Source organism: Chrysemys picta, chromosome 1 (assembly GCF_011386835.1).
Source record: "Chrysemys picta bellii isolate R12L10 chromosome 1, ASM1138683v2, whole genome shotgun sequence".
Lineage (NCBI taxonomy): Eukaryota > Metazoa > Chordata > Testudines > Emydidae > Chrysemys > Chrysemys picta.
This window is the reverse complement of record NC_088791.1, coordinates 160,222,766-160,248,327: the sequence shown is the minus strand read 5'-3', so window position 1 is coordinate 160,248,327 and position 25,562 is coordinate 160,222,766. Positions and strand designations below refer to the sequence as shown.

The window sequence follows — 25,562 nt, the reverse complement described above, 5'->3', positions numbered from 1 at the left end:
TAGCTCTCTTAGAGCAGGGATGGGGAATCTACGGCCCACAGGCCAGATCCAGCATGCTGCTTAATTTCATCCGGCCTGCAGCAAGTCTCCACACCATGGCCCGAAAGCCATGAGCCTTGACTCACCCTGCTGTGGGGGGAAGCTAGGGTTGCCAAGCTGTTAAAAGTTCGGTCGACTCCGCGCAGTTCCTGGAAGCAGCCAGCACGTCCCTGTGGCCCTTAGGTGCAGGGGCGATCAGGGAAGCTCTGCATGCTGCCCTTGCCCCCCCAGCACCAGCTCTGCAGCTCCCATTGGCCACCTGGCCATGCCTCCGCCAAGGGGCCAGACACACTGGCCGCCTCTGGGAGCAGTGCAGAGCCGGAACAGGCAGGGAGCCTGCATTAGCCCCGCTGCGACACTGACCAAGAGCCGCCTGAGGTAAGCGCCACCAGGCCGGAGCCTACACCCCAAACCTCATGCCCCAGGTTGGAACTTCCTCCCAAACTCTGCATCCCTACTCCAACCTCTTGCCCCATCCCTGAGCCCCCTCCCTCAGCCAAACTCCCTCCTGGAGCCCACACCCCAAACCTTCTCCCACACCCCAACCCCCTGCCCCAGCCCTGAGCCTGCTCCCAAACTCCAAGCCCCTTGGCCCCAGCCCAGAGCCCCCTCCTGCACTCCAAACCCCTCATCCCCAGCCCCACCCCCCAACCCAGAGCCCCCTCCCAAACACTGACCCCTTTATTTCTGGCCCCACCCCAGAGCCTAGGGGAAGTCCTCAGCCTCCACGCCCCCCACCCCCTTGCAGGGCTGTGTATGGCCTGCTACTGATTTTTTTCTGTGGGTCAATGGCCCGATAGAAAAAAGGTTCCCCACCCCGTCTTAGAACTATATGTAAAAACGTCCATACCTACTGTTATTTAAACAACCATACACAAGCCACAAAATTGACCAAAATAAAAAGCCCAAAACACACAAAACCATCAGTTCAGCACTAGTTGACTATCTTTTTTCACAAAGCATAATAATTTCACATACCTGCAACTAAGCAAACATCATTACAGAAAGAACTATGATCTGACTAAACTAGAGATTTATTTACAGATGTAGGGCTGAAACATTTTTCTTTACCTTGGTTTCATTATTAGGCCATGTTGCAATGAAATATTCCTCATCTTTAGATAGTCTTTGTAAAGACACTTAGAATCCTTCTGGCATGAGAATCTTATAAATATGTAATAAAATTATGATAAGAAATTACCTTACTATAGTATTTATGTAAAGCTGTATTAAGGAGCACAAGCAGTACTGTCATGTGCAAAATAAAATCTGGACTGCATCCTATATTATAAAATGTAATCCCAAATATGTTTTTTGCTCTGTCCAGCGCGTAATGTTTTTATTACGATAGTAAACATAAAAGGTTCAGCAGAACACAGTTAATCTTCCAGTTTTTGCCTACATCTTATAAAATTTGTGTTAACAGTTCTTTAGAGTGTCTGACATCACAGCCAAAGAGTAGATTAATATTAAAAACAGACACCAGCTGTTTAAATATTCTTTTTTATTTACAGTGGTTTCTACCTAGTTTAATAAAACACCAGTCTCTCAGCAGAAAGTCTTCCAGGAGATCACCAGCATGTGGAACGTTTTAAAATGTTATTTTTTAAAATGTGAAGTACAGTTCCTTAATAGTTCAATAAAAATACTTTAAATATTGAACAGCAGAGTTTCAGGATGGAAAGACAGTATTCTAACACACTGAAACCTGGGTTACAGTCTGACACTGGACTTCCATACTTCTAGTGTCACAAATGATATCCCTTTTCAATAAAAGCTTTATTCAAGCCAAATTGACTTAGTGACAGTAAGAGATCTATGAACTGTTACGGCTTTGAACAGAGAAGCCACTCCTTATTCCAAGAGGGGATAACCCCATTGATTATGTCCACATAATGCCAGCCTCACGATATGAGGCCATCTGGTCATGCCCTGATTTTAGGAGACTGACCAACCACTCTTCCCCATATCATCTCTCCCTTTCGCTCACCACATTGCTCACTCTCCTTCTCCCTCCTAAATTGGAAATCATCCTTCTAACAGCTGACTCTGCTGTTCTACATGGTATACATCAAGATGAAACTTTGTGAAGAAAAGAATGGAGCAATGTAGAACTACTGATGGGAGGAGTGGATTAAAGGGTGAAATTAGCAGGAAAGGGAACTAATTAGATTAAACATCTATCCATATAACTCAGGGGTGGGCAAACTTTTTGGCCCGAGGGCCACATCTAGGTATGGAAATTGTATGGCTGGCCATGAATGCTCACGAAATTGGGTGTTGGGGTGCGGCAGCGGGTGCAGGCTCCGGCTGGGGGGGTGCAGGCTCTGGATTAGGGGTTGGTAGTGTAGGAGGGTGCACCGGGCTGGGACCGAGGGGTTCGGAGGGCGGGAGGGGGATCAGGGCTGGGACAGGGGGTTGGGGTGCAGGATCCAGGCAGCGCTTACCTCAAGCAACTCCCAGAACCAGCGGCATGTCCCCTCTCCGGCTCCTACGCGGAGGCAAAGCCAGGCGGCTCTTCATGCTGCTCTGTCTGCACACTGCCCCGTCTGCAGGCACCGCCCCTGCAGCTCGTATTGGCTGTGGTTCCCAGCCAACGGGAGCTGCGGGCAGCATGCAGAGCCCCTTGGCTGCCCCTAAGCATAGGAGCCAGAGGGGGGATATGCCACTGCTTCTGGGAGCCGACCGCACTCCCCAGCTGGAGCAATGGAGCAGGGCAAGCCCCGGACCCCGCTCTCTATCAGGAGCTTGAGGGCCAGATTAAAACATCTGGAGGGCAGGATGCAGCCCCTGGGCCATAGTTTGCCCACCCTTGATATAGCTGGTTAAAAAAAAAACCTGATCTTTTAATCATTTGCTCTATGAATAAGTGTGGTTTATTCTTAGGGGTTCTCTTTGGGTTTGGGGAGATGCCATTTGCATAGTCTTAGAGCAACGAAGCTATAAGCAGTTCTCTATAACTTTCAAATGTTCTTCCTTTCACCTTTAAATGTCTTCAAGGTTGTTAATAGCTACTACTGCACATGCTGTTTATTTCTAGAGTGCATTTGCTTCTAAATAATTGATGTCAGTTTCTTTATTTCTCTCTCCATCGGCTCCAGATTTGTAAAAAATTCAAAAATATTAAATAAAGGAATACTGATAGTTGTCAAATGCCTAGCATCAGTAGAGTTTTTTTTAAATGTATATCCCAGATGTTTAGGCGTAATAGAAAAATCTAGCCATGTTCAAAGTTGTTTGCTTTGTAAAATAGGAGCTAAGATTACGCCAGTCAGAACTCCTTTACTGTATCCAAGGTCACAGCTAGATCCCCCAGGAAACTTCTCTGCAAGAACATACAATGACACATCTCACAAGCAGAATGAACAAGAAACTGCTGAGATATGTGAATGTCTTCTTTGAAACCTTGCTTGCCAGCTGTTATATGTCTTCCCTCATCTCCTGCTAATTCTAAAAGTAATTCAGAAGATACAACAGAGCAATGCAATCACCGTTCAGTCTGATACAGATGTCAAGGGATCAGCTCCATATCCTTTGAAAGGCTTCAAGCATATTAAACAACCTTACTGTTTTCTCTCCTTGATATTGTTCAATTTCTGGATTTTATTAAGACTCCAGGTGTTTTCAGTTACAAAGTAGAAAATGTTTTGTCCATTTCTACAAGAAAATCCATTTTATGTATTCAAAATACATATTTTCTTTTTATAATATAAAACCTGGAAATCTCTGGTTGTTGGAAGAATGTATTTCAAGCCTTTTCAATTAAGGATGGCTCAGACAAAGGCCTAAATCCAATATTGTTTAAAACATTAATGTTTGAGAGATGCTGAGTTAGGGCTCAAAATATGTTTTGTTACATGACTAATATTACACTCTTCCTCCAAGGCTGTTAAATTTAATCTTTTATAGTATATGAAGCATTTTCACAAAAAAAAGTTTAAAAGCAGCTGTAAAAAGTTCACATTTAAGATTCAAGATCTTAACACTCTGGCTCCTGACATTTTATTTCATGACTGGATTACTCCTCAATCTCAATTTTGGGTACAAAAATGGTTGATTTTTTATTTTATTTTATTTTATTTAAAGAAAACGGGGGGGGGGGGGGGAGAGATTCCTCTGACTTTTAAAAGTGAACTGAGAGATTCTCAAAAAGCCCTAGAAGCTGAATAGGGTGACCAAACATCCCGATATCGAGCAGTTTGTCCCGCGTCCCAACCGAAGTACGGTCAGAATGCCATTTGTCCTGATATTTTGTTTCGAGTGACTAAAAAAATTTTTTTTTTCCTTTTTGTGTAGGCGGCAGTGACCGGCAGGGGGAGTTCCTTTTCAATTGTTACACTCACCCTTCACGTCCGGGTCTTCGGCAGCGGGTCCCTCAGTCACCGATAGTCTTCAGCGGCGGGTACTTCCTTCTTTGGCGGCAAGGTTTATTACCCGCCGCCGAAATGCCACCAAAGACCGTCAGCGACTGAAGGACCCTCCGCCGAAGTGCCGCCGAAGACCTGGATGTGCCGGGTGAGTATAATAATTGAAAAGGCGCTCCCCCCTGCAGCGGTCCCGATATTTTAGAATTCTCATCTGGTCACCCTAAAGCTGAAACCCCTCACACAACTGGAACCAGGCCAAGCCAGTGCAAGCTTTCCCATCCATCATGTCAATGTGCCTTTACTTGGACAAAGAGGAAGTATCTAAGTATTATGTTAAACAGATCATATCTGATCATTGTTTGGACACCCCCAAGTTACACTGGCACAATGTGGTGGTGAGAATTAGCTTTATTTTGGATTTTTGTTTTATGATGGGATATGCATGTATACAGAAGTGTAATTCACCTTCTCGCCAGATAGTGGCAAAAGAGGGGGAAAATGTGCCACTGCCATACAATTTGAGACCTGAGATTTCTGTAAACCTACTATATAAACAGTTATGTGTAGTCAATTATTTGACTTATTTTCTCATGCATTCCAGCCCTACTATAACAACTTCAAAATAACCACTAATATTATTACAACTATATACAAGAATACGGTATCAGGACTTTAAAATACACTTCTACCCCGATATAACGCTGTCCTCGGGAGCCAAAAAAAAAAAATCTTACCGCATTATAGGTGAAACTGTGTTATATTGAACTTGCTTTGATCCACCGGACTGCGCAGCCCCGCCCTCCCCCCCCCCCCCCCCGGAGCACTGCTTTACCGTTTTATATCCAAATTCATGTTGTATCGGTTGCGTTATGTCGAGGTAGAGGTGTAGGTAGCTATAATCCTTTTAAAAAAAATCTTTGCACATGTATGAACATTTTGTACTCTTAGAATTCTATCTAATCAATGAAAACTAATATCCATAGTGGTGATTGTGATCTACATCACAAACTGTACCAACCAACAAGTTTTAGTACACTCCCTGATGACTAAAGTGGTAATTTTCAGATGATTTCTCCACTCCACAGTTCCAGATATTTTTTAAAGCTGTAGAATTTCAAGACTTTAACTGCTTGAGTTTGTATAAAAGGGTCTAATGTTAAAGATCTAAAATAAGAGAAATCACTGCAAGAAGACTTTACATTAAAAAAATTGAGACAATATTTTGCACAAGACTTCTAGCCAAAGCTACCTTAAAATTAGCCTTTGATGTTTCAAGAAAATTAAGTGTAAAGCAAGCAATCACAATACTATGTTTGGAGCCAGGATTTAAAGCCAATGATGGTTATTCTGCAGGTTCTAGTGCTGCATTTCAGAGCACAAGATACTGTATGTTTAAATCCACAGTTAACAGCATATGAATGAAGTTACTTTATATTCAGATTTCCTAACAAAAAATGAGGAGCTATCATTTACAAATAGAATGTGAGGGAAGCACTCTTACTGCCAAACTGCCCTAAGCTGCCATTGACTAAATACAGACCTTTGTTCTGAAATGAAAGGCACACTCTCCCGGTAGAGAATTAAACACAAACGCAGTGTAATAAGTCTTCAGGTATACCGGATTAAGATTTTTTGATGGCAATACTGTAGATGGCATGAATACAAATACAAAAACTATCCTATTAAATGTGATTTGATATAGCATACAATTAAAGAGTCATTCAACACAGACAGGTTCTTGGGTCCCCTAACATCTTTATCATATCTCTGCTTGTGTTTGTCCTTCCACTGTGAAGAAATGAGTACACAAACCAGACTTTGTATACAAGACTTACAGTGATTTGCCATACTGCTTTGTTTTTTTTCCAGACTTAGAGAAAATTAAGAACTTTATTGCTCATTTGAAGTCAAAGAGATCAGATTCTGAGGAATGAAGTGTTGCAATTACTATAAATGTTACTTTAAAAATATGGTAGAATTCTATTTTTCCATTAGTTTTCAAACCCTGCTGGTCAACTAACCTTTCTAATCATCTGTAACAGAAGGAACATACAAAACAAACATTTTATAATGTTATTTTCTAGATGGTAAAACTTTACACAATAAGCTAGCACGAATCTTATACTTCTGAACAATGGCAACCTACAATAGTCCAGCTGTGTGTTACCTCCCCAGATAAGTTAGCACATTCACTCTTTAAATCTATTAGTGTTTTTTTCCACCTGATCGTTCTGTTCCCACTATGAGGGAAGTGGTGAGAACAGATGCTCACAAACAAAGGAAAGCCATTAGGCATCATTTTATAATTATAAGAGGGCTTGTCCCAGGCTGTTTGAGAATCAGCTCCTCATATTGGTTCATGAGGGCACAAAATGAACAAGCTTTTTTCCAATGAAATGAAAAATAGCAGGGTGTTGCTTTTTTGGCACTCAGGAAATTAACTGACTGCTTATTTTCAATAATGCTGGGTAAAAAGTAGTAGATGAGCAGACAATATTTAGAAACAAAATTTATGTACAGGGTCAATCCGCTCAGAGGATGCTGTTTTGGAAATTATTTTCATTGAGTTCCTTTTATACTCTTAATTTCTGAAAATGTATTTAGGAAAATAAAAAGCCACATATTGCAGCAGATAGTGTAGCTTCTAACTGATGAAGTAAGTTGTTAGGAAATCACACATCCTTCAATCCTGCCACATGACAGTCTTCGTGTGGACAAGCATCTAGCCCCCACATTACCCCTTGTCAAACTCTGTGTCCCAACAGTGATGAGAATTACCCCATCTTATGATGAAGTTTCACAGCTATTACATTTCCCAAAAGCTTAGCTGCATATGACATTCCAGGGTGCAATCCATACTAATGAGGGACTGTTTCACTCCAACCCTGCAAGCTTGGTGTCTCACAATGCTTTGCTGTTGTTGCTTCTAACCTGGGTTGCTCACAAACAGCCTGCCAGAATGCAGGTCACACCCTGAGTGTCTGTGTACAGCTACAGTCCTGGGCCAAAAGCTCTGACCTCAGCCACATGTCAGCTTGGGTTACCAAACGCAGGGTGACTGCAACACACTCCCAGTCCCAGATTTCCCCAAAAATATGCGTTCTGCACTGATTAGCTGTCTCCTGGACAGTCCAGATATATTAGGTCTGTTCCCCCGCTTGGGGGATCAATATACAACAATTCGCCATTTAAAATATAATTAGCCACTCAGTTCACAACTGGATTAGTTTTGATTAAAGAATAGAACATGTTTATTTAACTATAGAATGATAGGTTTTAAAGTGAGTACATGTGCTAAGGCATTAAAAGAAAAAATGCATACAAGCAAAATAAAGACAAAATGCTTTCTAGTACTAAACTTAAGCTAGACTTTGTTCAAGGTGAATTCTTAACACGGATTTTCAGTAGCTTTGCTGATCAAGTTTCAGGTCAGGATCTGCCCCAAGGTCTAACCGCTGCTTTTTTTTGTCGTCTTAGGTGAAAAAAGAGGGATGGACAGGAAGAGAACCTGGGTTGTTTTTGTCCCTCACTTTTATAGTTCAGCCACCCTTTGAGAATGCATTTTCCTGAGAGTCACTGCCCTAGATAAAGTTCTTTTCAGCTGGGAACAAGGAGACAGAGTCTATTAAGGAAGGGTCCAGAGAAGAGCAACAAGAATGATTAAAGGTCTTGAGAACATGACCTATGAAGGAAGGCTGAAAGAATTGGGTTTGTTTAGTTTGGAAAAGAGAAGACTGAGAGGGGACATGATAGCAGTTTTCAGGTATCTAAAAGGGTGTCATAAGGAGGAGAGAGAAAACTTGTTCACCTTAGCCTCTAAGGATAGAACAAGAAGCAATGGGTTTAAACTGCAGCAAGGGAGGTCTAGGTTGGACATTAGGAAAAAGTTCCTAACTGTCAGGGTGGTTAAACACTGGAATAAACTGCCTAGGGAGGTTGTGGAATCTCCATCTCTGGAGATATTTAAGAGTAGGTTAGATAAATGTCTATCAGGGATGGTCTAGACCGTATTTGGTCCTGCTATTCGGGCAGGGGACTGACTCGATGACCTCTCGAGGTCCCTTCCAGTCCTAGAATCTATGAATCTATGAAGAGGTATTATACCGTTGTTTGCTAAAATGCAGATGTTTGTTCCTATCCCCTTTCCTTGACAAAGGATGGCCACTTGACAGGTGACGGCCCATCAGCTTTGATGACACCTGGCTAGAGCGTCCTTCGTCTTTGAGAAGCAGGTTTATACCCACTTCCCAGACTTGTTTGGTAAACACACAACAGTCAGGATTTATAAAGTTCTTAACTTATGATGTTGTTACATACATTTCACCACGATGCTATTGACTAGCAAGTTATTAGTTTTCAAATGATACCCACAAGGCATGTTTTGTACAAAGATTATTACAATAATGTGTAGGGTGTGAACACAGGGATGCATTCCATCACGCAGACACTGCAAAGAACATCCACCCATCTTAAAATGCAAATCAAAGCTAGTCTCTATTTTCATTGGGGGCAGTGGAAAAGTGGCCTAGATCCAGGGGTGAAAGTGAGCCAGTACTCTGTACTGGTAAGAACCCACACCGGCCCATACCCAGCCCACATTAAAGCGCTTCCGTGACTGTCCTTTGCTGCGGCGGTGCTTTAAAGATCCTCAAAGTGCTGCCGCGGCAAAGGACAGTCCTTAAAGCGCTACCGCGGCAGTGCTTTAACATTGCTGCCCCTTCCCCCCACCCCTGTTGGTGGCCCTGCTGGTACGGACCCTACTGGCAGGGCCCCCAGCAGGGGAGGCAAAAGGGGCAGGGACATTAAAGCGCTGCCACAGCAGCACTTTAATGTGGGCTGGGTATGGGCCGGTGCAGGTTAAGTGAAATCTTTAGCAGATGTATATTGGCATAATTCCAATGCTGTATACCAGCTGAAAAATCTGGCCTATTGTTTTTGTGAATGCCACAAACCCTTCAGTTAGCATTTAACTTTATAACATGAGTAATGCCTTTCAGGATATCAGACCATCTTTCTTTTAAAATTAAATCTACTTTATCTTTTTCCCCAAAACATTACAATATACAGGAAGAGCAAATTGGATAGTCAGTGTAAATCAATATAGGCATATGTAACGATGATCAGGAGCAGATCTTCTTTGTAAAGTGAGTGAAAATTGCACTATTTCCTACTCAACAGATTAATTTCTGTGCTGTGTTCAGCCATATCAGCTTACTTGAGTGACAGAATAACTTTTTTTTTACTGCTTTTTCCTCCTTTACTCTGCAGATTCAACCCAACTAATAGGGATTAAGTTGGATTTCTTTTCTTTTTGTGTATCGTCACCAAATTGGAATTTGAATCAGTTATGTGTGTGCAAACCAATTGAAGACCATGAGATTGCACACATGACACCTGAGGGCACAGTTTGGCTTTCAGCCTAAATTATTGGTGATGTCTGTAATAATTAAAGGAACCAATCTTGGCACTCAGAATTAGAGCTGCTGTTTCCAGGCCTGCTAGTTAGAAGGGTGGGGAAATTACCCGTTAAACAGAGCATAATTGATATGGAGACCATTAAAGAACAACAACAAAAAATATTGACACATATAGTCACTTTACACAGCAGAACTACACTTCAAAAGTAGGGGAAATAGATCCATTGTTTAGACCCTCCCCCACCCCCCCCAAAAAAACCCTAGAAAATTTTAGGTCAGACTATCAATTTATTATTGTGTTGGATAGTGATGAACAGTTAAATTTACTGATTTTATGCAATGTAATCGGAGGAGGAGAAGGAACAGTAAAATGGAAATGGAGAAGAGATTGAGACGCACAAGGTAGTATCAAGTGAGGATCCACTAGTGTATGTCCCAGGGTGCTACAATAAATGTGTTATGGCATGGTGATATCTTGCAGCATCTTCCAGGACTACAAGAAAAGGTCTAGGCAGGGGTGAAAGTAACGGAGGACACTTACCGGTATGGGGGGAGTGGCTCTGGCCCCTGGAAGGGGCAGGGCCTCAGGCAGAAGGGGCGGGGCTAGGGGGGGTCAGCATCCACCAGCCAGGCCTTGGCCCGTTCTGCCCAGGGCTCCCGTGTTGATTTAAAGGGCCCGGAGCTCCAGACACTGCAATTTAAATTGCCAGACCCAGGGCAGCTGCTCCCTAAAGGGGCAGGGATGTTAAAGCGCTGCAGGGTCCTTTGCCGCGGCAGCACTTTAATGTCCCTGTCCCTTTTGCCTCCCCTGTCAGCAGCTCTGCTGGTAGTACTTTAAAACTTATAAACTTGTACAAGTGCTTTTGGGACCGGCTCTGTTCAATAGACTTAGATATTGGCATAGAAAGTATGCTTATTAAGTTTGCAGATGATACCAAACTGGGAGAGATTGCAACTGCTTTGGAGGATAGGGACAAATTGGAGAAATGGTCTGAGGTAAACAGGATGAAGTTTAATAAAGACAAATGCAAAGTGCTCCACTTAGGAAGGAACAATCAATCAGTTTCACACATACAGAATGGGAAGAGACTGTCTAGGAAGGAGTACGGCAGAAAGGGATCTAGGGGTTATAGTGGACCACAAGCTAAATATGAGTCAACACTGTGATGCTGTCGCCAAAAAAAAAAAAAAAAAAAGAAGAAGCAAACATGATTCTGGGATGCATTAACAGGCGTGTTGTGAGCAAGACACGAGAAGTCATTTTTCCACTTTACTCTGCGCTGGTTAGGCTTCAACTGGAATATTGTGTCCAGTTCTGGGCACTGCATTTCAAGAAAAATGTGGAGAAATTGGAGAGGGTCCAGAGGAGAGCAACAAGAATGATTAAAGGTCTAGAGAACATGACCTATGAAGGAAGGCTGAAAGAATTGGGTTTGTTTAGTTTGGAAAAAGAGAAGACAGAGAGGGGACATGATAGCAGTTTTCAGGTATCTAAAAGGGTGTCATAAGGAGGAGGGAGAAGACTTGTTCATCTTAGCCTCTAAAGATAGAACAAGAAGCAATGGGGTTAAACTGCAGCAAGGGAGGTTTAGGTTGGACATTAGGGAAAAAGTTCCTGTCAGGGTGGTTAAACACTGGAATAAACTGCCTAGGGAGGTTGTGGAATCTCCATCTCTGGAGATATTTAAGAGTAGGTTAGATAAATTTTTATCAGGGATGGTCTAGATAGTATTTGGTCCTGCCATGAGGCAGGGGACTGGACTCGATGACCTCTCGAGGTCCTGTCCAGTCCTAGAATCTATGATAAGCAAAGAATGGTAAACACTGGTTGTGTTTGTTTTGCCTTTAAGACCAACTCTAAATGAATGACAAGACAAAGCAAGGAAAAATCTTACCACTCAAAAGCTAGGAGTGGTCTTATTCACTTTCCTCATTTTCCTTATTGCAAAGCAGGGTCTCTTTGCATCATACAGTAAGGTACACACCAGTCCATACTGCCAGTGTAGTTCAGCAGGATTTGGTAAAACAAAAACTGCGCCACTACAATTCTACAAAATTAAGATTTTTAAGAGCATGGATTTTTAGAGTATTTTTAACACATTTTTATTCTAAATCCACTTTTGTCTCACACACAAGAGCACATCTCCTCAAAAATACGTGGTTTTCTTTTTCATTAGGGTCACTAAAATTCTTCCCAAGGGAAATTCAATTTATTTACAACCACTTGCTTATGTTAATCACAATATACTATCTAGTCTCAGATTATCAGTGGATACTTGAACTGGAAAAATAAGACTCAGTTGAGACCACTTCCATTTTCTAGCCGACAACATTTTTAAGAAATTCCCTCTGGGAGACTTTATTTTTAATGCCTTCCACCTTATCCTCTACTACAGATTTAACAAAAATTGTTTTTTGCAGGTCACTGTTCTCTCCTTTGTCGCTAATTCTTTCCTTGCTTAAAATGCCTGTTGGTGCTCTCTGAATTGATTAGGTCTACCACAACATGCTCTAGTCTATAATGGTTCTACCTGAAGCATTAGACCATCAGGAGCACATTGTAGGTCTTCTACCTGCCATTTCAGAACTCAGTGTGGATTTGCTGTCATTCTGAGCAGATGTGGATTTATTTTAGGTTATCTTTCTGTGCTTTTCCCTTTTCCACTCTGCCTCCACCTCCAATCACTGTTTTGCTTAGAAAGTTTTCCTTTCAGAGACTTCCTGCAATATTTCATCTACTTTAAATAGCCACAAGAAGAAGTTGCTTTAACCTAGTGTCCAATCGACTGGCTTAGTGGTCAGATCTTTTTCTAGTTCCACCATCTGCAATTGGATATGTTAGTGCCACTGCTGCCTTTAGGCAGTGAGGTATCTTTCTAAAATCATCACCGACAATGGCAGAATATTCAGAGCCCAGATCTATGCATAGATTCCACATTTAAAAAATATTTTAGCTATGTATTTTTCTTCTAAATTCACTGAAATGTAGATTAATGTCCTCTGTTGCTGCTCAGTTGATAATACAATGAATTATATTTATTTCTCCTACATGGATCAGTGCACATCACTGTCAGCTTCACTTTCAACCTTCACCTGTCCCTACTGTTTTTAGCAGATTTTTTTTTCCAAATGAGAATTCAGCACATTATCATATTACAAAATCCAGCATTATGCAGCTTTTTTGCACCTAACATGTTCAGATATAAGCTTACTACTTTCTATAGCAATTTTAGAACAAAAAGTAATGCATTCTAACTAGGAGAAATCTAACTTCATCATAGTGGAAATTCCAGACCTGAGAGATTGAGGATTTTATATATAATTCTTTTGTTCAGCATGCAAACTTTAATTTATAAAATCTGCTACTACTACTATTGGTTGCATAGGTGCCAATCTTTTCTCTTGATGCTACAGGCAGGTGGAATGAAAGTGCAGTACCTTAATTGAATATCAACTTAAAAGTTTCTTCTGGTGCATTTAAGTGCTAACAGAACTAGCTAAAGCACAAATGTCCAGCTTGACAAATTTAATTACAAAACAGGACAGCTGGTGAAGTTTTAATTTGGACTTGTTCTGTGAAGCACCTATGAAATACACCTATGAAAACTACATTCAAATGTTAAAATAATAAATTTAACAAGGTAAAACTAGAGTAGTTGTTGCTGACATACATGCTAGATTAAAATAGCCAATCAAAAAAGAAGGTAGGGGTGTGTGTGGGGGGGGCGCCAGCAGGGGAGGTTGGGGGCTTTTTTTGCATTTTAAGATATGACTATTTTCAAATACCCTTTATGTTTTAAACAGATAAAAGCTGGGTGTCTTTAAATGTTCATTACCTAGTACAGTTGAGCCCATCAATTTCAAAGGCTCACTGCGGGCACAGAATTGAGCTGCCCTAGCAATGGCCCTTTGAAGAGAAAATTCCACCAGCAGGACAACAGACAACACGGCTGTGCTCAAACAGCCCCTAGTGGGCTAGCAAGCAGCTGAGCAAGTGTAATAGAAAAGGTGAAATATTAGTTACCAAAATGAATCATACAACACCTGAAAAAGTTTTCTTATTTAAAATAATAATTTATCATCATCAATATTTCATTGCAAATATAGTCTCTCGCTCAGCTCCACTCCTCTTTCCTGGATGATAGCCAACGGGTGCTTCCACAGCTGGTGTCATGGCCACTTTTCGCTGGTCAGCAGGAGGCACCTGCTCCTTCCGTTTCAATGGGCTGATGATATACCTGTTTGTATTTTACTTGTTCTCTGCTGGTCTGTTTGGAAGCCTAGGTGAGTGACAGACTACATATCTTTCACAAGTCAATGTCATGTGCGGACAGTCTTGTGATGGGCTTTTATTTCTGAGGTTATTACACAGCCTTGCTTTGTAGATTTTTAAAGGTCAGAAGGAACCATTGGATCATTTAGTCTGATACCAAGGGCTGATAAATTTCACCTGGTTACCCCAGGATAGAGTGCAATGATTTGTGTTTGGCTAAAGCACACTTTCCAGAAAGGCATCCCATCTTGATTTGAAGACATCAAGAAATGGAGAATGCACCTCTTTCCTTAGTCGTTTTTTCCAAAACTCACCCTCACGGTTTAAAAATGCGTGTCTTACTTCCACTTGTTATGTTATTTGAAGATTGAATTTAAAGATGATTCTTCACATTCTACCTCAACTGATTTCTCTCTCAAAAGCAGGCGGGGTTATAGGAAAGAAAGGCTTTCAGGGAATGGTGTCACACACCACTTTTCCAAACTTCCAAAGCCAACAATAAGGACTATATCCTACTCTGGCATACAGGCAAGAAATCTGCACGGCAGTCAAATGACAGATACCCATCCTTGCATCCAAAGCCTAAATTCAGCTTTAGCCAAGTACCAGCTAAGTAATTCTGGTTATGTTAAACAGTGTTACATATAAGAATTTAACTTGAGCAAGAGGTCATTCTTCCGCTTTACTCTGCTCCCATGTAAAGACACTTTACTGTAGTCCACAAACTACTTAATGGTATTCATAATAAATTCATTTTAACAAAACTGGGAATTTCAATATGGGTTGTGAGCCAAGCACACACTATGGACAAATTCAGCCCTGCTGTAAGCAGGAGTTGACACCTGCTTATGCCTGGGCTGAATCTGATCTTACGTAGGCCAAATTTTGCCCTTGGATAAGAAGGAACATGAGCTTCTGGATCTTATACACCAGGGTGGCCAAACATACTGACCCTCTCAGCTGCAAACGATAATCTTCAGAAGTTCGAAAGCTGGGCATGCCTGCTAGGGCTTGGGGCTTCTGCCCTGAAGGAGGTGCCTGCCAGGTTCAGGCAGAAGTCCCAAGCTCCAGCAGGTGCTTCCCGGAGGGCAGAAGCCCCGAGACCCCCCTCCCTGCAGGGCAGAAGCCCCGAGCTGCCCCCTCCCCCACCCCCAGTGTGGTAGATGGAAATGGGAGATGTGGGGCTCTATGAGCTGCACTTTAAACTGTAAAAGAGCCCCATGCGGCTCATGAGACATGGTTTGGCCACCCGTTATACACTGTGTTGACAAGGGCAAATAGAATTCACATTTTGTAACTTAGTGACAAACCTACTGATTGTGTAGTAAAATGAATACTGCTTGAAATATTACAATACTCTTCCTTTCCATATTTTACTTACATACACGTGTACAGTACTGAATTAGACAATAAAGAAAAATATCTAAATCTCATATAGTCTTCCCCATTTCACAAATCTTCACACAAAATATTCTTTCCACGTTATCTACCCAAATGCCTCATTTTCCTTTTGAAGAAGATCCACAACTTGCTCCCACTACCTTTTAAAAAAAATTTAAAATAGCAGAAACGTCTAGGATGCCCTGGTATATGTAAATTCAAAGAGAAAATAACACAAAGATTAAGTAATAGACAAGAATTCAATGCATTATACCTTCTGCTTTGGGTGTTATTTGATAAATTAAGATGCATAAGCTAACTTGTACATAACATTTCTGAAAGGATACAATTATTTACAAGATTTCTAGCTGTAACATTATTTGAAATTTTCTTCTAATTATGCCTACCATAGCTTGTAAACATCAGTAAAGAATGTGCATTAATAATACACAGCATTTAGGGCTGGAAATCATGCCCTGCATGAGTGTCAATGCAGCACTTTAAGAATTAGCATGGTAAAATTTATCAAATGTAAAGCTAGCACAAATTCACAGGAACACACAAGCGCCGCTAATAAAAGTGTGGTGCTCAGTCTTTTGTGCAAATATACGGTCACTGAAACTTTTATCATAAAGGTATTAGATCAAACTGTTTTTAACTCTCAGCAATAAAACTTCAGTGCTCAAATACAATGGTGATAGGTGTTACATAAAACCTCAAAGAGGACAAATTACAGTGCATTTCACACTTTGAAAATGGTGGTAAAAACAGCTGTACAGATATAAACCAAGGATACGGATCATGTATGTAAACAATATTTGACAAAAAGTTTCAGTAATTTGCTCGTTTAATAATTTTAGTAGAAGTGTCACACACGACATGCAGGATACCATCTTATCACAGCAATTTCATGGCAATAGTGCAACATAAAGTGTTGACAGTTAGTCCTCCACCACATTAGCTCAATGGGTTTGCCTGTTTATTTATCATATCAGATCTTAAACAAAGTTTTTCTTTTAAAAAGCTGCATTTGTAAAGGTGAAACTTAATTCACTGTATATCAGCATCAATGTAAAGCAGATTTTCAATGAACTGAAGAAGATTCAATTAGAAATCAGAACATTTCAAAGTTTAGCTCCTCAAGCCAGGGTGACAAATGTATTTATATATGTAACACTGCAGATAGGCACCCAATGGGATTCATAAGAAGTGCCTAAGTAGGTTAGGTACTTAACGTCAATTGGCTGCAATGGACTGCAATGGACGTTAACAGTTGTACAGTTTTAACGGTATTATTTAAAGTGCTACAAACAAAAACTGCAATGTGATTACAGTGAATATTTATGAGGAAAATTATATTAAGAAAACTTGCTATTTCTATTCTATTTCTTTGAATTTGAGAAAGTTCAGGATGACTCAGATTATAGACAGAACCTAAAACTAGAATTCTTTCTAAGTAAAAAAATCAGAAAAATAGTTTTTGTAAAATATATACTGAAAAGACCCCACAGTTCCCATTTTACCAAGAGCAGACAGCTGTTAATTGGAAGGAGTTGGTGGGTCAAATATTTCCCAACACTTGTTGGACCTCCGAATGTGGTGTTTTACAGGGAGCCATTTTTATAAACTTAATGGGTAAAATAATTTAAAAACACAGCAACAGAATTTTACTCCTAAAAACGGAACCATAGTTTGTCTAAAAATAAAATGTGAAAGTTAGAACCAACACCTAAAACTATGCACCTTGCACCGTTTTACACAATTCACCATATACCACTCTGAGTACCCAAGCTCTTTCTGTGTAGTGGTTGCAAGAACACTTATAGGAAAGACAGTAAGTATTCTATTATTGAGTACCCTCTAGGTGACTAGATGTGAGCATTACAGACTTTGCCATTGCTACATGTGGGATAAGGCAAGTAAAGAGTATATATTATATACTAGAGAATAGTATTATATATTAGTTAGTGGTACTTGAAGAAAGTTTCAAAAGTATTTTAGTGATCTAGGAGTTTACAGCTCTTTTGAAAATGGAACTTAGGATCTTCTGAAAAGTTTTCCCCATTATCACTAACACTGCATATTAGTTAACAGCACATATTTCAGCTGTTCAGGCTCTTTTGAGCTCCAATTTTTAAAAGCTTATCTAATTTTGTTATTTTAAACTGGAGAGAGCAGACAGTGATCAGTAAATGGATACTTTTATCTTATTCATTCAAATGGAGAGAAGACTCCTGATGACACTGATTATGATTTTTTTCCCTAAGTAATACCAATTGTAACTCAGTGCTGTAAAAGTGATAGATTACATTAATACGGCAAGGGCATATTGCCTATGCTGCATTAAAGCTTGTGAAAGTATTAGATTGGCAATATGGGGAAAGATCACTTACTTTATGTTGATGTTTTGTGACTAAACTTGAATAGCAGCTCATAATCAAATACTTTCCAGAGCAACATGAAACTATCCATTAGATGGCAATATTGAACAGCAAAATTAATGAACTGCCCACCCGATATACATTTATGGAAAATTTCTTAGCTAAAATTCAATAATTAGAACATTGTCTTCATTTTCTGAGGGGGGGGGAGAAGATAATGAACTATTACCTCTGCTATGCATGTAAAGGTACATGCAGAGTTAAAATCTGAAATACAGCTGAGGCTCTTTTGTGGACTTCTGATGGAAAGATCCAATCTGGGATGTTTTTCTGTACTTAACAGCCCATGATAAATGAGTACCAAATTTCAAGATTCCAGCTCAACAGGAAAATTGGGTCCCCCAGTCATTTGTTACAAGTGTCTGCAATATTCAGATGCAAAGAGATGATCAAGATGACAAATAACTTTAGTTGCTTAAAAACCTCTCCCAACCTATTCTGTCAAATGAATTTCTGTATCCAGAGGGTTAGAGCTCCCATGAAATACTGTAACTCCAATAGCTGCACAAGGCTTCTCCCTTATCCCCCGTCCAAAAAAAAAAAAAAAAAAAATCAAACCCAAGAATTAGAACTCTAATAGGACTTTGATCAAATAAAATATCCTTGAAAGAGTGTACATCTCTGGGTTTTGCTTTAGCCCAGAAATGTGTATAATTCTTTAATCACTACTTTAAAATGTTCATACACACACAAATTAAACAAGACCCCATAAGTATAGCATCTAAAATGTAGAGAAAGTATTTTCTGCGATGATGACATGGCATTAAGAACTATTTGAGGTCTATACTGAATGTGTTTTCATCAGATACTTGATAGCCTTCAATAACAGTCAAAATAGAAGTTTGGTCTTACTTTGCCTTAGACTGCTCAGATGTTATTGTACTTGGGGCTAGTCTGTCCCGCCACTTGTGCCACCATAGCTACACTTCTATTTTTACACCTTCCAGCGCCAATGTAGACATACCCTCAGTCAAAGAGACATTTTCTTTTATCCAGTCAACGGCCAATTACCACTTCACTCACCTCACCACCACAACAAACATGAAAGACACCACAACAACTTTGGCTGAGAGTGCTGTGTTTGAGTAAAGGAAAGGAAAGTAACACCACACAGTCTCCTACTTTTCCACGTCAAGGTATAGGGTGACCTGACTGATAGGATTTCAGTCAATCATTAGATAACGCCAAGCATTACCGAGTTGTTCATTTTGCCTAAGGAAGACCCATAAACCACTGAGATCTTCCAACAGCCCAGCTTCATTCCACAGACTTGCCACTTACTTCTGACCAACTGGTTAGATGCTGAATGGCTGTCCTACTTAACTACTGCAAAGGGTCCACTTATGTAAGAGTCCTTTTACTTTTTGTGAGCTAACCCTGACATAAGCTATTAGAAAATAAGGACTGAGAGAAAGGTTTCTATAGGTCCAGTCGCACTCTAGCTAAGGCCATGTCTACGCTACAGACTTTACAGCGGCACAGCTATACCGCCATAGCTGTGCCGCTGTAACGTCTCCCGTGTAGCCACTCTTTGCCAACAGGAGAAATCTTGCTTGCTGGCATAATTAAACCACCCCCACTGAGCGGTGTTCTCTATGTCTGTAGGAGAGCCTCTCCTGCTGACATATTGTTGTCCACACAAGCACTTTTGTCAGTAAAACTTATGTGAGTCAGGGTTTTTCCCCCCCGCATACCCTTGACCTACAAAAGTGCTAGTGTAGACAAAGCCTAAAAATCAGATAAGAAAGGATACATTGCCAGATATGTCACATCCAATCTATGGTCTTCTCCATACAAGGAAGAGGGTGTGGATATAGCTAAACCAGCAAACCCTCCTAGTGGTCTGTACAAGTTCCCCCAACAAAATAAGCTACACCGGCAAAAGGGCTTTTTTGCTGCTGTAACGGCAGCGACGGTAGGGCTTTTGCCAGCATAGGGGTGTAATTTTTCCTACAGTCCTAACCAATACAGCTCTGCTGGCAAAACTTTAATGTACAGACCAGGCCTACAAGTAGAATACAGCAAGTGTGACCAGAACACTCAGGAGTGCTGAATAGGTTTAAGGGTAAAGTTTTGTGTTGTAACATGTTAATATCTACAATCGATCCCATCTACCAGGTGCACCTTGTCCCTTTCTGTAACTTGAGAGCCATTTCAGCACAAATTACAATGGGAATTTATACTGAAACTTTTTTTCTTTTTTAAAAAGGTCACTTATATTGCAGTAGTGCCCAAAAGGCCCAGTCAGGATCAGGGATGCAACGTGCTAGAAAACGATGAGGAACGCAGCTGGCTGCGAGAATTAATGTGAATTGCAGGACACATTGATCATCGACACTTCCAACACACTTGCGGCCCTGGGTTCCTCCAGGGGCTACACCTGGCTGAGCGTTGCATGAAGGTCAATCATCCCCGCGGATGCGGTGGGATGCAGACCTCCTCCCGTGGTGGTGGAGGGCCCTGAGCAACCCTGCTGCCACCCTCTGCCGGAGGCGCAGCTGGGGGACACAGGCACCGGGGTCAGTCCCTCGCCCCCCTTCCCATCCTCAGGAAGGGGAGCCCGTGGCTTTCCCCAATACCTTCATCACCCTAAGGTCAGACCCAATGCCCCGGAGCTTCGGGGAACTCGTCCCATTCGTGGAGGAGTGGTGTCACAGCAGGTGGTCCTGGGCGCCCCATCCACTCATACAGTCCCTGCCCAGGGAATCCCTACCACTACTTACTTGCACCTTCTTTCCGTAATTATTGTAGCTTTCACTGTGGTCTGGCTTTAGAAAGAAACAAGCTAACACTTTTATTAATTTGATCATTGCTGCCAGAACACAGGCCTGTTTCTCTTGTCAAGAGAGCAGATATTTTCCTACTAATCTGTGACAGATATACTTCAGAAGCCCGTCCCATAAACGCATGAACAAAAAATTATATGAGAAATTATTGTGAGGAAAAAAATGAGGACACCAAATGGTATTGTTAAAGTAAATTCAGTAATAATTCATGTCCTCCTATGTAAGAAGGCAAAGAAAGGCCAGAATTAGCTGGAAAACTCTGTACTAATGGCCAGAGTTTCTACTGAATGATCTCAAAAAAAGTGGATGAGTTTGTCTCCCCTTGCAGCAGGGTTGGCCCTCCAAATGCATGGATGTCATGAAAACTAGATCTCAGAGGATCCATCAGATGACATGCTTCAATGGATTCCCCAGATACAACCAGGCTACACCTATTCCCAAAGAGGGCTGGGGTTAACATTTCATGTTAGATGTCTGGAAAAACTCACTGTCAGCATTAACTTATGCAAACTCCCAGCAACTCTGGAGGGGGAATAATTCCACAGAAAGTGGTTCTGACCCATTTCTGCGTTCTTTCCTGGCCCTATTTTACCCTTCAAAAGCTGTGGAGGCCCAAATGCACATTCATCCTGCCCAACCCAACTTTTAAGTAAAGAACTGTATTTTTTCCCTCTTTTTACCTTGCTGCTGCAAACACAAAGGGGAAGATATAGCATTTGGGAACATTATCAAATACATTACATTATTCTCTCATACTTTATATTCTGAATAAATTGAACTCCAACAAAATATTTTATGTCACTGATTTTAAATTAAAAGTAGCTTTCATAACTGATCAGCAGCAGAAATGCGTAATGAAAAAACTGGATTTAATAATATTGACTACACATTGAACCACAAGGTTTACTGGTAATACACCACCTAATTATCACTAGACATACCATAAAAATGAAGTACAGTTATCATTTTTGTAAGCAGTGCAAAACAAACCGGAAAGCGAAGAAAGCATTTACATTTTTCACTTCCTCTAGAGATTGCCTCTGGAACCCCCCTTGAAGAGAAACTTTGACTTTGAATTTAAAACCCCAAGTTTCAGACATAAGCCTAGAACAACATGCTTTTGCTACTTTACTGGCCTTGGACACCTCACTGTTCAGTCATCTTAGTTCGTGAAGAATTCTCTCCTAAAGCTCTATTTTTATGTACATTTCTACATCTTTCATTTTGAATTTCTTATTCAGTGTCTCCGCCATACTCTCTCAGTAGATAGATCAAGACTGTTGTGGTTATATTAATATATACTAAATATTTATAGAGTGGTTTTTATCATCAAAGTGATCTGAGAACAATAAGTAATCCAAAACTCTGTGAGGGACTCATCCCCATTTTACAGATGGGGAAACAGAGGCAAAGACTAAGCAGCTCGCCTATGACCAAAGAGATACATTGGGTAGGAGATCAGAACTTGTGAGCTACCAGTCCTGTGCTAAATCATTGGACTAATAAGTCTTATGAATTATTCTGGACTAACCAAAAATGCTTACTATTACTTACACGAGCCAATGAATCATTCAAGTGTCCTGCAGAACAGAGTAATGGGTGCTTTTATGAATTATCTAAGCTAATGGTTTTCAACCTTTTTTCATTTGAGGACCCCTAAAAAATTTTGAATGGACGTGCAGACCCCTTTGGAAATCTTAGGCATACAGCAGAACCTCAGAGTTATGAACACCAGCGTTACGAATTGACCGGTCAACCACACACCTCACTTGGAACTGGAAGTACGCAATCAGGCAGCAGCAGAGACAAAATAAATAAATAAATAAATAATTTAAAAAGAGCAAATACAGTACAGAACTGTGTTAAACAAACTATTGAAAAAATAAAGGGAAAGCTTGTTAAAAAAAAGATCTGACAAAATAAGGAAACTGTTTCCGGGCTTATTTCATTTAAATTAAGATGGTTAAAAGCAGCATTTTTCTTCTGCATTGTAAAGTTTCAAAGCTATATTAAGTCAATGTTCAGTTGTGAACTTTTGAACTGAGCTTCTACTGTAGTCTGCGGACTCCCAGCTTGAAATCCACTGATTAAGCAAATGAGCTATCCAGACTCATTTTTCTTGGTGCTAAACTGAGCTTGTATAACACAACTTAGAGACTGTGCCACATACAACAAATGAGGATATTCAAGACTTTAATATAGGTTCTTGGAAAGAGACAAAGTAGATCCCATATATCAATTTGTTCCCCTGCCCCACCCAGTTTCCCCTCTTCCACTCTTTTCTCCCCCATTTGACATATCATGTCCTCCATTTCTTCACCCTCATGCATCCAACAGTTATTAATGTAGTTATTGCTACATTTTTCCCCCCACTGAGTAACAGTTCCTTGGCCTTTCTCCCATTCCTTCCAGTTAATCAGCAATACCTACTTTGGTCTTACCGTCACCACGTCAGAAGCTGGGGTGAGGGAGGGAGTCTTGCCCCTTCCAAGGAATAGGCTTCCTTCCTGCAAGGCCTCTTTCTCCTCTGCTAAAAGGTACCCAGTTATTCAAGTAACGCCCTCTCCCCGCTCATAACACTGCTGATGTAGTAATACTGAGAGGCAGCTCTGAGCAGTGACTGCAGGGGCACTGCACAGAAGACTGGTCGAGCTGGGAGGAGAGGGAGTTTACTCCCTCTAAAGGCCAGATGGCCTCCCGCTGAATGCAAGGAATTCAAGCAGGCCACTTCAAGAGATTCTCTCCATCTACGTGGACTCTCTGAAAGAGGGAGAGTCTCAAAAGACTCTCCCCAGGCCTCAAAGGGGCCACCAGCAGAAGTGAAGATTTTTTTTCCCTGCCCTCCCGCCACAGTAATGACTTTGCCAATGCAGCAGTACAGAACAGAATTTCCCCAGATGTGGTTTGAAGAACACCATACGTTAGGGTTACCATACGTCCGGATTTCCCTGGACGTGTCCGGCTTTTTGGTGCTCAAATCCCTGTCCGGGGGGAATTTCCAAAGAAACGGACATGTCTGGGGAAATAGGGAGGCATAAGCCAGGGTCCGCCCAGCACGATCCACTGGGTCCGCAGTGCAGCCCAGCTGCCCCAGCTACAATGCTCAGGCGGGAAACAGGGGGGGGGGCCCTCGGGCTTCCCTCGTGGGCAGGGGCCCCCCGGCCACTGGGGGACCCTTCCTGTGGCCCCGTTGCCCCGCGCAGCTCGGAACCCGGCGCCGCGGGAGCTGTTTCCCGCAGGAACAGACAGGCCAGGGAACGTGCTCGGCGGCAGGAAGGAAGCTGCGGCCGGGCTGCAGGGACCCGCGGTGCCGAGCGTCTGAAGCCTCCAGCAGGCAGAGGATGCCGGGTGAGCGGGGGAGCAGGGCAGGCGGGGTAATAGAGGCTGCAGGGGTAGGGCAGGCAGGGGGTGCAGAGGCTGCAGGGCAAGGAGGAGCAGTGCAGGCAGGGGCATAGGAGCTGCAGGGGCAGGGCAGGCGGGGGGGGGTGCAGAGGCTGCAGGGGCAGGAGGGTGCAGGGTGAGTGGGGAGCAGGGGTCTCAGAGGCTGCAGGGGCGGGGGGTGCAGGGCGAGTGAGGAGCAGGGGTCACAGAGGCTGCAGGGGTGGGGGGTGCAGGGGCAGGGCAGGTGGGGGGCGCAGAGGCTGCAGGGGCAGGGGGTGCAGGGCCAGGGGGGTGCAGGGCGAGTGGGGAGCAGGGGTCAGAGGCTGCAGGGGCGGGGGGCGCAGAGGCTGCAGGGTGAGTGGGGAGCAGGGGTCACAGAGGCTGCAGGGTGAGTGGGGAGCAGGGAAGCACTTAGCAATCCCCAACCAAGATCAGAGCGGGAGGGAGGAGGGGGAATGCAGCGTGCTCAGAGGAGGGGGCAGAGTTGGGGCAGGGGCTTTGGGGGAAGGGGCAGGGCTGGGGCGGAGTTGGGGCAGGGCCAGGCCCCTGTGGAGTGTCCTCTTTTTTCAGTGTTGAAATATGGTAACCCTACATGTGGTGACAACCTGAGAAGTGCCTGACCCTTGAGAGTGCACAAAAATAGTTGTCTGAATACCCTTCAGATAGTTTGGCTGAAGCTAATTTTGAATCCTGAATGAGATTCAAGCCAGACGGTTACAAAGTAAAGTAACTATTTTTCATTGTTAAATTAAGATACCTAAAAAAATACTTTCATTTTCACTTCTGTTACAGTCTGCTGCAATGTGATTTCCCAGTGTGAAGTCATTGCTGAGAGCATACATAAGAATAATCAAACTTGAAATGAATGACTAATCATTGCTGTACAGGTCAAAATACAAGCCTGCACCAGAAAGTGAAGTTCTGTTTAGGAAACCAAACTAGAATGTCAGTTAAGACTTGTGAGAATATAAGGTCAGCAAAAGAGCAGAACAACATAATGTTAGCCAAAGTGGCTCAGGTGAATGAGAAGTGCTTTTACAAAAATATCAAGGGGTAAAATAATAGGAAGTAGGCCAGTTTATAAAATGGCTAAGTTTGCCCTTTAAAAATTGGTCTTTAAACAAGAAAATAATAATAATTCACGTATATAATTATGGATTAATAAAAGGGTGACAGTATAACTGTTGATCAAAAGTGCATAAAAGCAAAAAAAATTGGAAGAGTTGAACATTAAGTTATCAGGCCTGAATAATATTCACCCTAGAATCTTAGGGTAATGAGCTAATAAACTTTACTGAATCGCTATTTGTCAAAAGTCAGGGAAGAATCCACCAAGCTAAAAACTGGGGGGGAAAAAAGCACAAATGTAATCACTTTTTAGTGGAGATCAGTATCCTGCCATATCATCATCTGGCAAGTAATGTAGCTGAATATATACAAAAATATGATACAAGATCCTGGAGAAATAATCAGCATGG

The 25,562-nt window shown here is 41.9% G+C and overlaps 1 protein-coding gene across 17 annotated transcripts in view; it reads right to left on the bottom strand.

Moving 5' to 3' along the window:
* The window catches only part of ALCAM (activated leukocyte cell adhesion molecule), a 157,797-nt gene that overhangs the window by 109,933 nt on the left and 22,302 nt on the right, over positions 1-25,562 (bottom strand). Inside the window, exon 1 of one of the 17 annotated variants that reach the window (XM_065574164.1) lies at positions 23,145-23,164. The exons of the other annotated variants lie outside the window; for them this stretch is intronic. The gene's annotated coding sequence lies outside the window, so the exon portion shown is untranslated. Of the gene's footprint in view, positions 1-23,144; positions 23,165-25,562 lie in introns of those variants that run through there. 17 annotated transcript variants of the gene reach the window in all.